The 12,930-nt window shown below is 42.8% G+C and overlaps 1 protein-coding gene across 1 annotated transcript in view; it reads right to left on the reverse strand.

Annotated features, from left to right (window-relative positions):
- zbtb16a (zinc finger and BTB domain containing 16a) overlaps window positions 1-12,930 on the reverse strand; it is a 215,077-nt gene that overhangs the window by 12,560 nt on the left and 189,587 nt on the right. The gene's annotated exons all lie outside the window — the stretch shown is intronic.

A 12,930-nucleotide genomic window follows, 5' to 3' on the forward strand; every position in this document is an offset into this window, starting at 1 on the left:
ATGCTCTGCGCCTGCATGAGAGGAAATAACTCTCCATACCAGCAGATGGCAGTAGTCTGTAGTCGTCATTCAAAAAAGGAAACCAGAAGACTGACCGGACTGATTCAAGACACTAGTTAGCCAGTTAACACGTTAACAACACAAGCTGATGTTGAAAGAACAAAGGATATTTATACAAATAATTCCAAACTCCTTTTACTAAAAAGCTCAAAGGCTAAAAACATAGTCTTGCCCGATGTAACACTTTTGCTTCAATCTCATGCTCTCTTGACTTTAACTGTTTGTTTGCTTTTCTCACTTCTGTTTCTCTTCTTGTGCGCTGAGCTTGACTCACACCCCCAAGTAAGCGCGCTGGGCTTTGCAGCCAATTTTTGTAGTGGCCAAACAGTGGTACTACAATTTCCAGGGTCCGTCACGTGATGCCCTGCAGCCCAAAAACACCTCTTTCCATTTACTAAAATTTGGAAAGACACGTCTTTTAATCAGTGAATACATTTTTTTGAGTGACACAACCCCCACGAAATGACTTGTTCCATTGTCAAGATGTAATCCATTTGGTGTGATAACATTTGAAAAGTCTGCAACGAGAAATGGGCTTAATTATTTTGCCCTCATTAAAGTTAGCGGAGTGCTAAACCAGAAGTCAGTTGTTTGGCTGCTGTTAGTCTCAAGTGCACTTGCCCTATATGGGCCTAATAATGTGGAGGCAGTGCTAAACATCCGTGTAATTTCATACCACAGACATACAGTAATTTTGGCTCCATGTGCCACTGAGCAACTTTTATAGAAATGAACTGAGCCCTGCTGTCAGTGCTGTATCAAGGTCTCTTAACAATGTTTCCCACCTGGTGGGCCACAGTCAAAAAGTGGGTTGCGGGTCTTTTCTTAATGGACCGCAAGTGATTCGCTAATGTGACAAGTTTGTAAAAATAACACACCTTATTTTGAAGAACAGTGAATTTCTGGCACAGAGCTTTTATTTTGAAGTGTCGTTTCCTGCTGTAGAATGAGTAAATAACAGACCGATACTTAGCAGAGACAGCAAACTAGCTTGACGACATGGCTAAACGCAAGTATAACGTTGAATATATTAAACTGTTTGGACCTTGAACTAATGACTGAGGACAAATCTGGACCCTGTGGCTGGACGAGTTGCGAACCGCTGGCTGAATACATACCATGGCTGAACTGCCAATCAGAGTGATTTCTTTCGCTTTTGGGCTCAACTCACTTTGACACCAATTCAACATGTTGAATCAGCCAAAAACAGCCAACAAGGGCCGACTAGTGCCAACGGTGCAGGACACACTGCTAAGACTAGTGCGACAGACATTCACAATGACCCATCAGCGGACCATCAGCGGACCATCAGCGGACCATCGGCTTGGTGTGTCAGAGCCCAAAGACTATTTATTTATTTAAGTATTTAAGTACTGACGTTTTGTTAGATTATGAGTTTAGATTAAAATCTCCATGTCGCAGCCCCCTTTGAACCCTCCAAAAACTAGATGCTGCAGTTGTTGGTGCAGAGCAGGGACACTCAACATGCTTTGCTTTGGGGCCACTTTTGCAAAATGGCAGGAGGCAGGGGCCAGTCGCAGGAGCCCCATAGATATACACAGGTGTGTTTCTAGGATTTTAGAACGGGGGCTTAGCTTGGATCCTGTCAGGGGGTGCGGGGATCCTCCACTGGCACTTTTTTTTATTAACAAGCTTTATTTTGATGCTTTTTATGCACTCTGGCTTCTTATGGGTACTAAAAATACAAAAGAGGTGGATGCAAGGGATATGTCCCTCTTAATATTTAAAATATTTGAATTTGTCACCCACAATAAAAACACATAAGTGGCAGAAGGTTTTTCTTCTTCTTCTTTTTTTTTTTTTTAAATTAAAGACATTGACATCATAATTAGATGCAGAAATTGCACAATTTGGTGCATAAACATTCACCAGAATGCAGAAAATTATGTATCTGACGCTCAAATTTTCTGGCAGAGGACCCAAAATATCCTGTTTCATATGTCTCGCCCCCAATGCTGAAACAAAACCTACCACCTTGAATAAATAGACTGCATATTATACAGTAATATTCTATTTTTAATTGAGAAAATAATATGCAGACCCACACAGTAAAAGAGCGCAGATGCATGTCTGGTGTCAGCTGAGGCATAAAAGAACAGAGTGGAATAAAATGCAGAGTGGCTGCTGTCAAGGCTCCAGCATCCTGTTTATACCCGGGATTCATATCATGCATGTTATCAGCTGTAACCACTCGGGGACGCCAAAGTGCAAAGTTGCACTGCAGAGCTTTAAATAAATCAGACACAATTCCATAATCACATTGTGAGGATGTAAAGGGCCAGACAGGACTTCATTTTGTCAGGATATTCTCACGGGGGCTGAAAAATAATGGGGACACGTCCTCTGTCCATCCCAAATCTGCCACTATCACTTCCTCTCTCCTTCCTTCCTTCTTTCTTTCCTTGCCTTCCCTCCATCCTATCTGTTTTCTTTCTCTCTGGTGTGACCACATGGCGGGGAGGCCGCAGATGAGGACTCAGCACAGTGAGGTGGAACCACAGCATGGTGAGTGGACCCTTGGGTGCCCCCGAGCATCACCACCTGCGTCTCCTGACCCCCTCCACCCCCTCCTCGCCACCTCTATATTTACACCCCCTCCTCCCTATCACCTCCTTTGACACCCCAAAGGCCTGCTGAGGGTGCCTGTGCCCATGGGCACCCGGGGCGTGTTCATTATATACGGTAAGAGGCTGTAAATCACCGGGCTCCATCACTGCCAGGACCAGAACTGGCTCATTCTCTCTCCCTCTAAATTCAATTCAGTCCTCTCTCTGCCTCTCTCTCTGGCTGTAGCACTATCAAATACAGCTGCGAACACAAAACACCCCGCCACAGCAGACAGCAAATTGGCTCCGGGTTTTAAAAAAAACACACACACAGACACTTACACACAGACAGTGCACAACAACGGAATATTAATGAAGGCCTGGTCTGTAAAGAGAGAGTGTGTGTGTCTGTGTGAGGGGTGTTAGGGAAGGGGAATAGCACAGCTGCCATGACTGCCACTGTTATAAGCCCACATTGTGCGTTAGCGCGTGCGAACCCATACTGAAGAGTACATACATGCAATAAAGATATACAAACAAAATAAAGAGGCAACATGGAGCTGTGTGTAATATCCTGGCATGTGAAGGGAAGGTGATGAAACTGCAGGTGGAGGGAGGAAAATGAGAAGAAAGATGCAGCGAGGGAGAGCGGGAGAGATGGCATGATTAAGATGCTGAAATAAACACCATTAAATCCGTTTTTTTTCCTCTCTCTTCTCCTTCCTCGTCCTAAATGGTGATCCAGTGTCAGAGCCCACACCAGCAAGGCTGCTTTCAAAAGATAAGCCGGCAGACAGGTAAAATGAAGCACACGTAATGAATGTCCATAAAAGTGCTTTTTGCTGCGTTCTGTTGTCATTCGATACAACAGAGGGGTGATTCAACCAATAACTGAGCTTTATCTAGAAAGCTTTCTACGGCGAGTGAGCTGCCACACTCTGTCCATTAAAATTAGGGGGTGAATACTCGGAATTGAGATCTTGGTATTTACGGGGGAATTCTCGCCAAAATTGACTCCAGTTTCCTGTGGGAACACATGACTTTGTGCTAAAGACTACTGTATGGACTCTGAACTTGAAACGCTATCATTACGGTAATTTAACTGGATCAACTTTTCAGCTCCGGCGTTTTCTTCCATCTGTTCTTAATGCTATAACGGCTGGTTAAAGTCCAGGAAAAGTGGCAGAATATTTTTTGGATATGTTTGGGTGAAGCTGAGTGCAAAATCTGTGCATGAAAACTTTGCAGACGGTTCAACAGGTGGCCGAATCAGATCAAATTTAGTTATGACGCTAGTTACTTAAAATCAGGGGTGAATACTCGGAATTTACGGGAATTACTGCAGATTTTTCACCAAAATTAACACCAGTTTCCTGTGGTGACTTTGTGCTAAAAACTACTCTATATACTCTGACCTTGAAATGACATCATTACGGTGTTTTCTTCTATTTATTTTTAATGCTATAACGGCTGCTTAAAGTCCAGGAAAAGTGGCAGAATATTTTTTAGGATACGTTTGGATGAAGCTGAGTGCAGAATCTGTGCATGGAAACTTTGCAGACGGTTCAACAGGTGGCTTAATCACATCTATATAAGATGATATTAATGTTATCCAGGGGCGTAGCACCAAATTCTGGGCCCCATGCTGAAGCAGTCTAAGTGGGCCCCTCTCCCTCCTTGATCCACGCCTCTCTTACGCACCTTTTGGATAATTCCCTTTCCTTTCTTTCCTTTTTTTGGTGCCCTGACTTCCCTTTTTTGGGGGGAAATGACATCACTTTTGTGCCTTTGAGGGTTCAGAGGGCTTCCACTATTTTTTTACATGGAGTTCAGTCTTTCAGTGGATCTATTCCCAAATTTTCATTTAGTTATGACACTAATAAGAGATAAATTATTGCAAACAAAAGCAAAGTTTTGATTCCAGGCTTTTCGAGGGCCCCCCTCAATTTACAAAGTGGATCTGACGGATTCAGCGCTGCCGTGCTGGGAATGAATATGTTAGTTGATTCAGGAAATGAACTGATTTGTGGCACACATTTTAAATAACATAATTTTTAATCTTTGAGTTTTGGGGGAAGGTATCAAATATTTTCAAGTCAAATGCTCAAGTCCAAGTGAAGTCATGAGACATTGGTGTTAAAGAGTTTTGTCAAGTCATGAAGTCTGAAGTCACGAAACTTGTGACTCAAGTATACACCTCTGTACATTATTATTACTTTTCTGTTTATTGTATTTATTACAAGCAATAGTTTATGAGAAATTAACACAACTAAACAACTTAATAATAATAATTTTATGGTAATAACACACAAACAATAAAAGAATACTGTACGTGAAAATGTGCTCATTTTGTCTTTTTTCCTTCCCTTTTTTGTTTTCTGCACCCGGATGCCTTTCGCCATTTTATTTCCTCTCACTCTAATGCTCTTCACACAAACACATAATTTTGAAGCGGCCCCTCTGGATGGCACCCGAGTGTGCCGCTTATATCGCCTATAGGAGGATCAGTCACTAAAGATGGTTATGCAAGCCCATATAAAATCAGACATACTGCTTCAAAACTGGTAAGAGGATATCTGTAAATATGAAATAACATGTCAGAAAAATAGAATCAGAACCTTTTTTATGATTATTGGCAGTTTTGACATCATGAGTTTACATTTATTCAGATTTTACTTACAGAGAAAAATCCTGGTCTCCTGTGGATTTTTCACTGTACACTTAAAATCAAAGGCTTTCGCATTACACTTTGGTTTCATGTTGGAAACCTACGGCCTTGTTATTGAGACTTTGTTCATATTTTAGATGCATGTTGGAAGGGGTCAAGATTCAATTTGTTAATTCAACTTAATTTGAGTCATACAGCCCAATAGCACACATCAGAGTTACCCTCAGAGGGCTTTACAACATATGACACTCTCTGTTCTTGGACCCTCACAGCAGATGAGGAAAAACTCTCACCCAAAAACCCTTTAACTGGGAGAAAAATAAAACCTCAGGAGGAGCAGCTGAGGAGGGATCCCTCTCCCAGGATGGACAGACATGCATTAGATGTCATGTGCACAGAACAGACGCACATGGATGAGGGCAGCGCACATGTGTCTGTGTATAATGGAAGGTAAAGCATCTCGCTCTGTCTGTTTTTAAACACTATTTCTGCCTTGTTACCCAGCAAAGTGTGAATGAGATTATTAACATCAAAGTGTAAATGTAGAGGAACACCATGCCTCTTTTTGGAGGCTAAATTAGGACCTATTTCTGGCGCCCATGATGGCTGTGTGAGTTGCTGACTTTATAATCCCCTGACAAAAGGCTCCACATCATATTTAAACGATTGCTTTCGCGGCTGCCTCATTGTGATTTAACACACGCCCACAGCGGGATGTGGTTCAAAGTGGCAAGTCTCATCTACGGCTCCAGAGACGAGCTGAGGTGACATTTGCGTCGCCCGGGTGGGCAGGTGGATCAGAGACGCTGCTTGTGTCCTCTCCAATGTCTGCTAGACGGAGCAGATGTGTGCATTGCTACTGTACAGGCGGCTCCAGCAGCTCCATCCACCCCCAAGCCCCCCCTCCACCAACCCCAACACCTCCCCCCCACCCCTTCAGCCCCTACCACCATCACACACTAATGGTGTATTCGCCTGACTTGTAAATAGGGCCGACTGCTCTCATCTCACTGCCTTTCGTTTCAAATATTTATCCGTGAGCCGGTGAGCTAAATCGGCTCTGACAGTGAGACTGTTATTTAAGGTCGCAGACAGGCGGCTGGGTGAGAGAGAGACGGAGAGAGGGAGAGAGGGGGAAGAAAAAAGCATCCATCCCTCGCCGGTGAAATGGGATTCATTTCCATGTGTTCATATTCTGTCATGGTTACGGGTTTTTTTTCCCCCCTCTGAATAGCAGCATCCGTCAGGCTACCTCTGCTCCCTCGCAACAATGTATTAGTATCCTGGCCTCGCCTCAGTAGAGAGCCAGCACTGAGAGAATTACTAGTGGACTGGAGAAAAAACAACAGAAAAAAAACCCTCACTGTAAATAAGCGGCGTCTGACTGCTACAGAATTCATTTCGCCATGACCTGAATTAATGCTGTTTATTCAGCTGAGCTAAAGTAGCAGTGTAACTGGGTAGGGTTAACATAATTCATGACAATTTCCTAAAATAAAACATGGCTTTTTACTCTGCATTATACTGTAAGCTATTTTTGTCAGTGCAGGGGCGCAGCACCAAATTCTGGGCCCAGGTCTCTGTGGGCCCCTCCTCTCTTGATCGACGTCTCTCTCTCTCACACACCTTTCGAAACATTTTCATGACAAAGTCAGTTTGATTTCTCTCCCTTTACTTTCTTTCTTTTCTTTTTTGGAACCCTGATTTTCCTTCCTGGGGAATGACATGACACCAGGGACCATTGCTCTGAGACAACAAGGGAGGCTGAACTTCCCCTAAAATTTCATGGAAGAAATGGTCAAATATGCACTATTGAATTTACGTTAAAATAAGAATTTACATCACGACTATGATGTTCAAACGTCAGCTGTTTATCACCAGTTTGCAAACGTGCCCTCCCTGTCATACATTCTCGTGTCAGCACGGTGGACGCGGAGTTCTATGGCATGAGTGTGGTTGAAAAACAGCTTCAATTAAATGTTCCTTTTATAAGTTACTGCCTTGCTACAATATGACAAATTTTATGATGTGAACTTCAAGACCAGCAGCCGCCACTGCATGACACATTATGTTGGTACTCCAGCAGCATGAGCATTCATACGCTTGGCTCTGACTGCATTAAACTGAAAACCAACCCGATCTCACGCTGAAGTCGTCAAAATCCAGAGCTTGGGCAGTGACTTGCAGTAGAGCACAGCTTGGGCCCCATTTTCCTGACTGAACCTGACCCGAGTCTGAGACAGTTATAACCCAGCCTGGTCCAACCCCCACAGACTTTCTGATTTTTAAGTCCGAACCCGATGCAGTTTGCTACCTGACACAGTTCTTGTTATGGACAGTGTGTAAATGACCATCAAAAGGCTGCTGTTACGCACAGTCAAACACACCCCACGCACGGTATCGCAGCACAGCACACACACTCAATTGGAGCAGAGCCTGTGTTGCGTTCAGGTGTTGTCACATAAACAATAAATTTCAGCACTTGAATAGGCCTGGCCCGACCCATCGGGTTCTGACGGGTCCTGTCGGGCTCAGGTTTCAGCCGACCTTCACCCAAGAGAACGGTTTCCGCGTCCCATACGATTCTAAAGCCAAACCCTGTTCTTTTTTTCTAAACCTAACCACTTCCTTTTGTTGCCTAAAACCAACCATGTCTGTTTGTTGTTGAGGGAAAAAAACGTCAATTTGCTGTGCTGTACCAACGTAGTGCTTTTATTTTGAAGGAGAGTGTATGCATGTCCCAGTTTTCCCCACTGCGATGCCTCTGTGTCCACGACAGCCCCCGTCCTGGGTCAGAGTGTAAGATTTTTTGCTGTGTTTTCCAACTATGGCTTTAAAGTACTCACTTTTTCAATTGTCAGCTAATTTATTACCCTACCACCCGGGGGTGGGAGGTGGTGAGAGATTTTGTATGTGACAGTCCAAAGATATTTACAAGCAAAATATGTCGAAATTCATGGCTATATTTGAGCTCAACAGTTGTACGCACACACACACACACACACACACACAAAGCAAGATTTAAGGCTTTATGTGTGACTAGTTTGACTGTCTGCAGATGTTTAATCCTCCTGCCTCTGATTGGCTGTTTTTATTCAGGCACAGTGAATTCTTGCATATGTCATTAGGAGCACTAAGTTGAGCCAGAGGAGCATTATTTTTTCACTGTCTCATATACTACTGGCAGAATTGATAGTTTCATCGAATATGACAAAATGTTAGTTTTTGTAAAAGTTAGCTGCAGAACCTTTAATCACAGGTTTACATTCAATATATGGACGCATATCAAAAACATTGACAGTTTAGGTGCTGAGAGTTCGTCCTGAAATGTTACCAAAAAACTTAAAGTGGCTCATCTACAGTATAACTCAGCAGTTAATACTCCACTCAGACATTAATGTTCTAACTCTTTTCAAATTGTTTCAATGATTAAAAACGTCTGAAATAAAGTCTTTAAACTGCCACTGATGCCTGTGACTTAACATTCAATTTTTCTGTTTCTATTACAAATCCTTGACGTCAATGTGAATCCCTTCTGCACTGTCTGCTCCGCTCTATTAGCAGTTTGGTAGAAACAGAATCAATTCAAGTGTGCTCTTTGGAGAATAAAGGGGCAGACAGACACAAACGATGATGCAAGTTCACTGCAAATTCTTTTTTGAGCATGACCAACGGAGTTGAGTAATTCCCTGACCAGAGATGCTGCTGCAGCATTGCACTGGTGCACCTGAGGCGCCGATGTAAATTGGGTTGTTCCAGGAGGAATGAATTATTAGTAGGTGTGGCAGTGGCGAGCAAGTATGGCAAATTAAAAAAGGAAATGTGGCATTTTTATGACTTGGATCGGATTTTTCGTCATCATTCTTACCTGCTACCCTAGTTAGTTCTCCAAAATGTAGTCCATATTTTAACAGGTAACTAATAATTTTATCGGAATATCACGGCTTTGAGGAAGCTGAGCTTGAAAGTAAGGCTCCTTATGTGTCACTCAGCCATCCAACCCTCACCTGTGGTCTGAGCCTGTGGTTCCCAGCCTTTTTTTTCCTTGTCTGTAATTGACGACCCCTGATTAAGTGACATTTTATGGATATTTCATCTTCGAAGCAAAACAATAACAGTACAGAACAACTGATAAACTGTACAATTAACTAATCAATTAATATTGAATGCAATAGCTGCAGGAGGTTTGTGTTAAACAAGCAATTTGGGTACATTTCGAGCCGATTATTTTCTGTAAATATTGCATCAGAAATTAGTGTTCCTGATATTTTTAGCATCTTTTTGTTTTGCTTTGTTTTTTACGATTCCTTGTATGTATTATGCATTTTTGAAATAGGCCTTTCCCTAACACGTGGCCATTGTTCTATCAGCTCTTTGGTTGTTTTAACTATGTATTTTTCTAATGCAGGATGAGGCTGTTCAGGCAGAGACTGAAAGCTTTGAGAATATAGTTTACGTTCAGGTCTTCACAGTCCTTGTCCTATTGTTTGTTTGTTTTTTTAAAGTTTGAATAATAATCTAAACTTAATATAGGAGCTGAAACACTGAACAGTATGGCTGTATATGACTGTGGTTCATTCGATTTTTATCTTAGGAGAGATATGACACTGTAATCAAACTTGATACCAACCTAGATTGTACCTCGTGTTTTTTGCCAGCAGGGCGCAGCTATCTTTCAACTAGCTGGTTGGTGACATCACCAACGTCACTGTTGTTGTGGTAGGTAAACTTGGTAGTGTAAAGCACATGTTGTCCTATGATGGCTGTTTTGTTCTCTGATAATGTACACAAAGTCACGTAGTCACGTATAGCTGGTGTCCCCTGGTGGTGGTCCATCTGACTTGCTGTTTGGATGGAAGACTTGGAGTTTGGTATTACTTATGTAGATATACAAAACTGAGGAGCCTAAAGACCAAAACACACCAGTGGTGAACACTGCTGTTCAAAAAATACATCCCTATTATATTCAATGTACAACCCGGCAGCGGCTAGACACACATTGATGCTACTGAATGCGCCGCCCATGGCAATTCACGCCACTGTTCTATTTCCAGCCTCACTGCCGCCCGAATTAAATGCAGTTTTCCCAAACTCGCTCTCTGCTTGTACATATCAGCTCCTGTAGCAGCTCCTTTCCTCTGCTCCTGTGACAGCTCGACTCCTCTCCTCATCATGGACGTACATAGATAACTCTAGCTGTGTCTCATGCAGGGGTCGCGTTAACCGCATATTCTCGGTCATTGACCGTTTTTTACAGCAATGACCGGAAAATCTGAAGGCCGTCGGTCATTTTGACCGGTTGCAATTACCACCCCTGCCCACTTGGCGGCAGAGTGCACAGTCAGTGGTTTAAGTGGCTGCCGTTTTCACACTGCAGAGAAAAAGTCATTCATCTGCTTCATGTAGCGTTGTTGACATAACGGCCTGGACACACCAGATGCGTTAGTGCCGCAGAAGTCCTGCGAGTATACTCGCAGGCGCTTGACTGTCCACACAGGCAGCACATTTCTCCTGTACTCTCCGCGCCGGTTAAACATCGACTCCACTCGTCTGTCCCGTCAGTACTCATTTTTTCACATCAATAGGTCATTTTAAACATGGGTAAGGCCATATTTTAATCGTTTTTTATAACGTAATAAGTTAATGACAATTTGTCATTGCATGTCCACGTACTGAACATGTTGGATAAACACTGAATGAATAGGGCATATTGTTCTGACCATTTAATTCATGTAGTTATGTCTGTAGGCTCAGTGACACAAAATTAAAATTGTAACGAAGTGATTAGGGTATTGAAAAATGTGTTTGGTTATGCACTGTTGTGTTATTTTAAATTATAAACACAGTATTTTCTCCTCACGTTCCTTGCATGCTGTTGTTATTTTATTTTGAAAATTGGCCGGATTCCCTCGTCTTTTCTGTGTCCGACTTCCTGTTTGGTATGATCTGCTCTATCCAGCTTGACAGAAGCGCTCACGGCTCGCATGAAAAATAGACCAGACGCCGAACTGAAGCGCTGCGGTGTGTGGATGTCTGTTCATCTTTTCGTTCATGTCCTTATTAATGCACACTTTATAACTTGCTTGTTGGATTTATTAAAAACGAACAAATGAAAACTAAATGTCTTTGAATATCTTTATTATCATTTAAAAACAAAAATTAAAATGACCGGTAAAAATAGATTATGACCGGATTTTTATGACCCTGTCGGTCAAAATGACCGGCGACAAAAAAGTCCAGCGCAACGTCTGGTCTCATGTGTGATGAAGAATGGATGAGGAGAGTCACGTTTTTAAGGTGGAGAAATATCCCAATCAGAACGACCCATGATCCCGTCATTAAAAAGACAATGAGGGGCTGTCCACACCTGAGCACTTGATGCGTGGCAAAGGTGTGTTTTCAGCTTTATGAACGCACTGAGGATTGAACAGAATAAAACATTTAGTTTGTGATCCAAGGTGAAGCTGACATGAGCCGATTCTGTTACTGAGGAGGGAGCTCTTTGTTTCCAAAATTTTACCGAAGACTGGCAAGATCTTGGTGGTCAAGGATAAGAGTCTATTATGTACACAGAGAAAAAGATGGGCACGCAAATGCAAAACCGGACTGGCACCACCAGCTATCTAAGCACACGCGCATGCACACACACACACACACACACACACACACACACACACACACACACAGGGAAACAGGGCAAATTCAAGTGATGCTCAACCCCGACAGCTGTTCTGATGGTGAGTCACACTGTTCATTTATTTTACTGATGCTTCATGATGCAGAAAATCCAACTCCCTGGGAACAGGTCTTTAAACTATATGCGGTCTTACTGGCTCAAAAAGCATCGGCAGTTGGTTTTTAACTGTGTCCGTGTTTTTTTGTATCTCGTCAAAACTTCCAAACTCTGTTGTATCAAGACTTAAGTTAGTCTGGAGATTAGTTTTATACTCAGCGCTCCTCATAAACAAACATCCCAGTGACGTCACCAATAGGTTGTTGAAAGATACTGGTGAAAATGTGAAATACAATCAATTCAACAACAATTTCATTTAGTTTTTTTTTTCATGAAAATGAATGAAACGCTGAGATATAGGCCAACTGTTAATGTATGCTACACCCCTTAAAATCAAGAAGGACTCATGACCCCCAGTGAAGCTTTGGAGACCCCTTGTAGGGGTTGGGACCCCAAGGTTGGGAACCAGTGGTCTAAGCTCTGGATAGTGGCTACCACTCAGTTGTGGAAGAGATCAGGTGACATAAGTTTCCTTCACTGGGTGTCTGGCTCAGCATTATGGGAAGAGAGAGAAGCTCACACTCCATGTGAAGAGCAAAATAAGAGCCGCTGCACCCTGAAGTCAATGGGAACGAGGTGTGGTGGTTTGAACATCTGATAATGATGTCTCCCAAAGGCTCGTTCAGATATTTGGGGTTAAAATGGGAGCAGACCCATGGGCTTACCCATAATACACCACAAGGATTACACATCAGATCTGGTAGGAGAAGGTCGAGGGATTCCCTGGAACGAGCTGGAGAATGTGCCGAAAACGAATCCTCTGTGGAGCACACCAGTGCTTCCATTTATATCATGGATGACCTTTAGGCCTTACCACCGCGGCGGAGACAGTTAGTGAGTGC

The sequence above is a fragment of the Epinephelus lanceolatus genome, chromosome 11, assembly GCF_041903045.1.
Source record: "Epinephelus lanceolatus isolate andai-2023 chromosome 11, ASM4190304v1, whole genome shotgun sequence".
Taxonomy (NCBI): Eukaryota; Metazoa; Chordata; class Actinopteri; order Perciformes; family Serranidae; genus Epinephelus; species Epinephelus lanceolatus.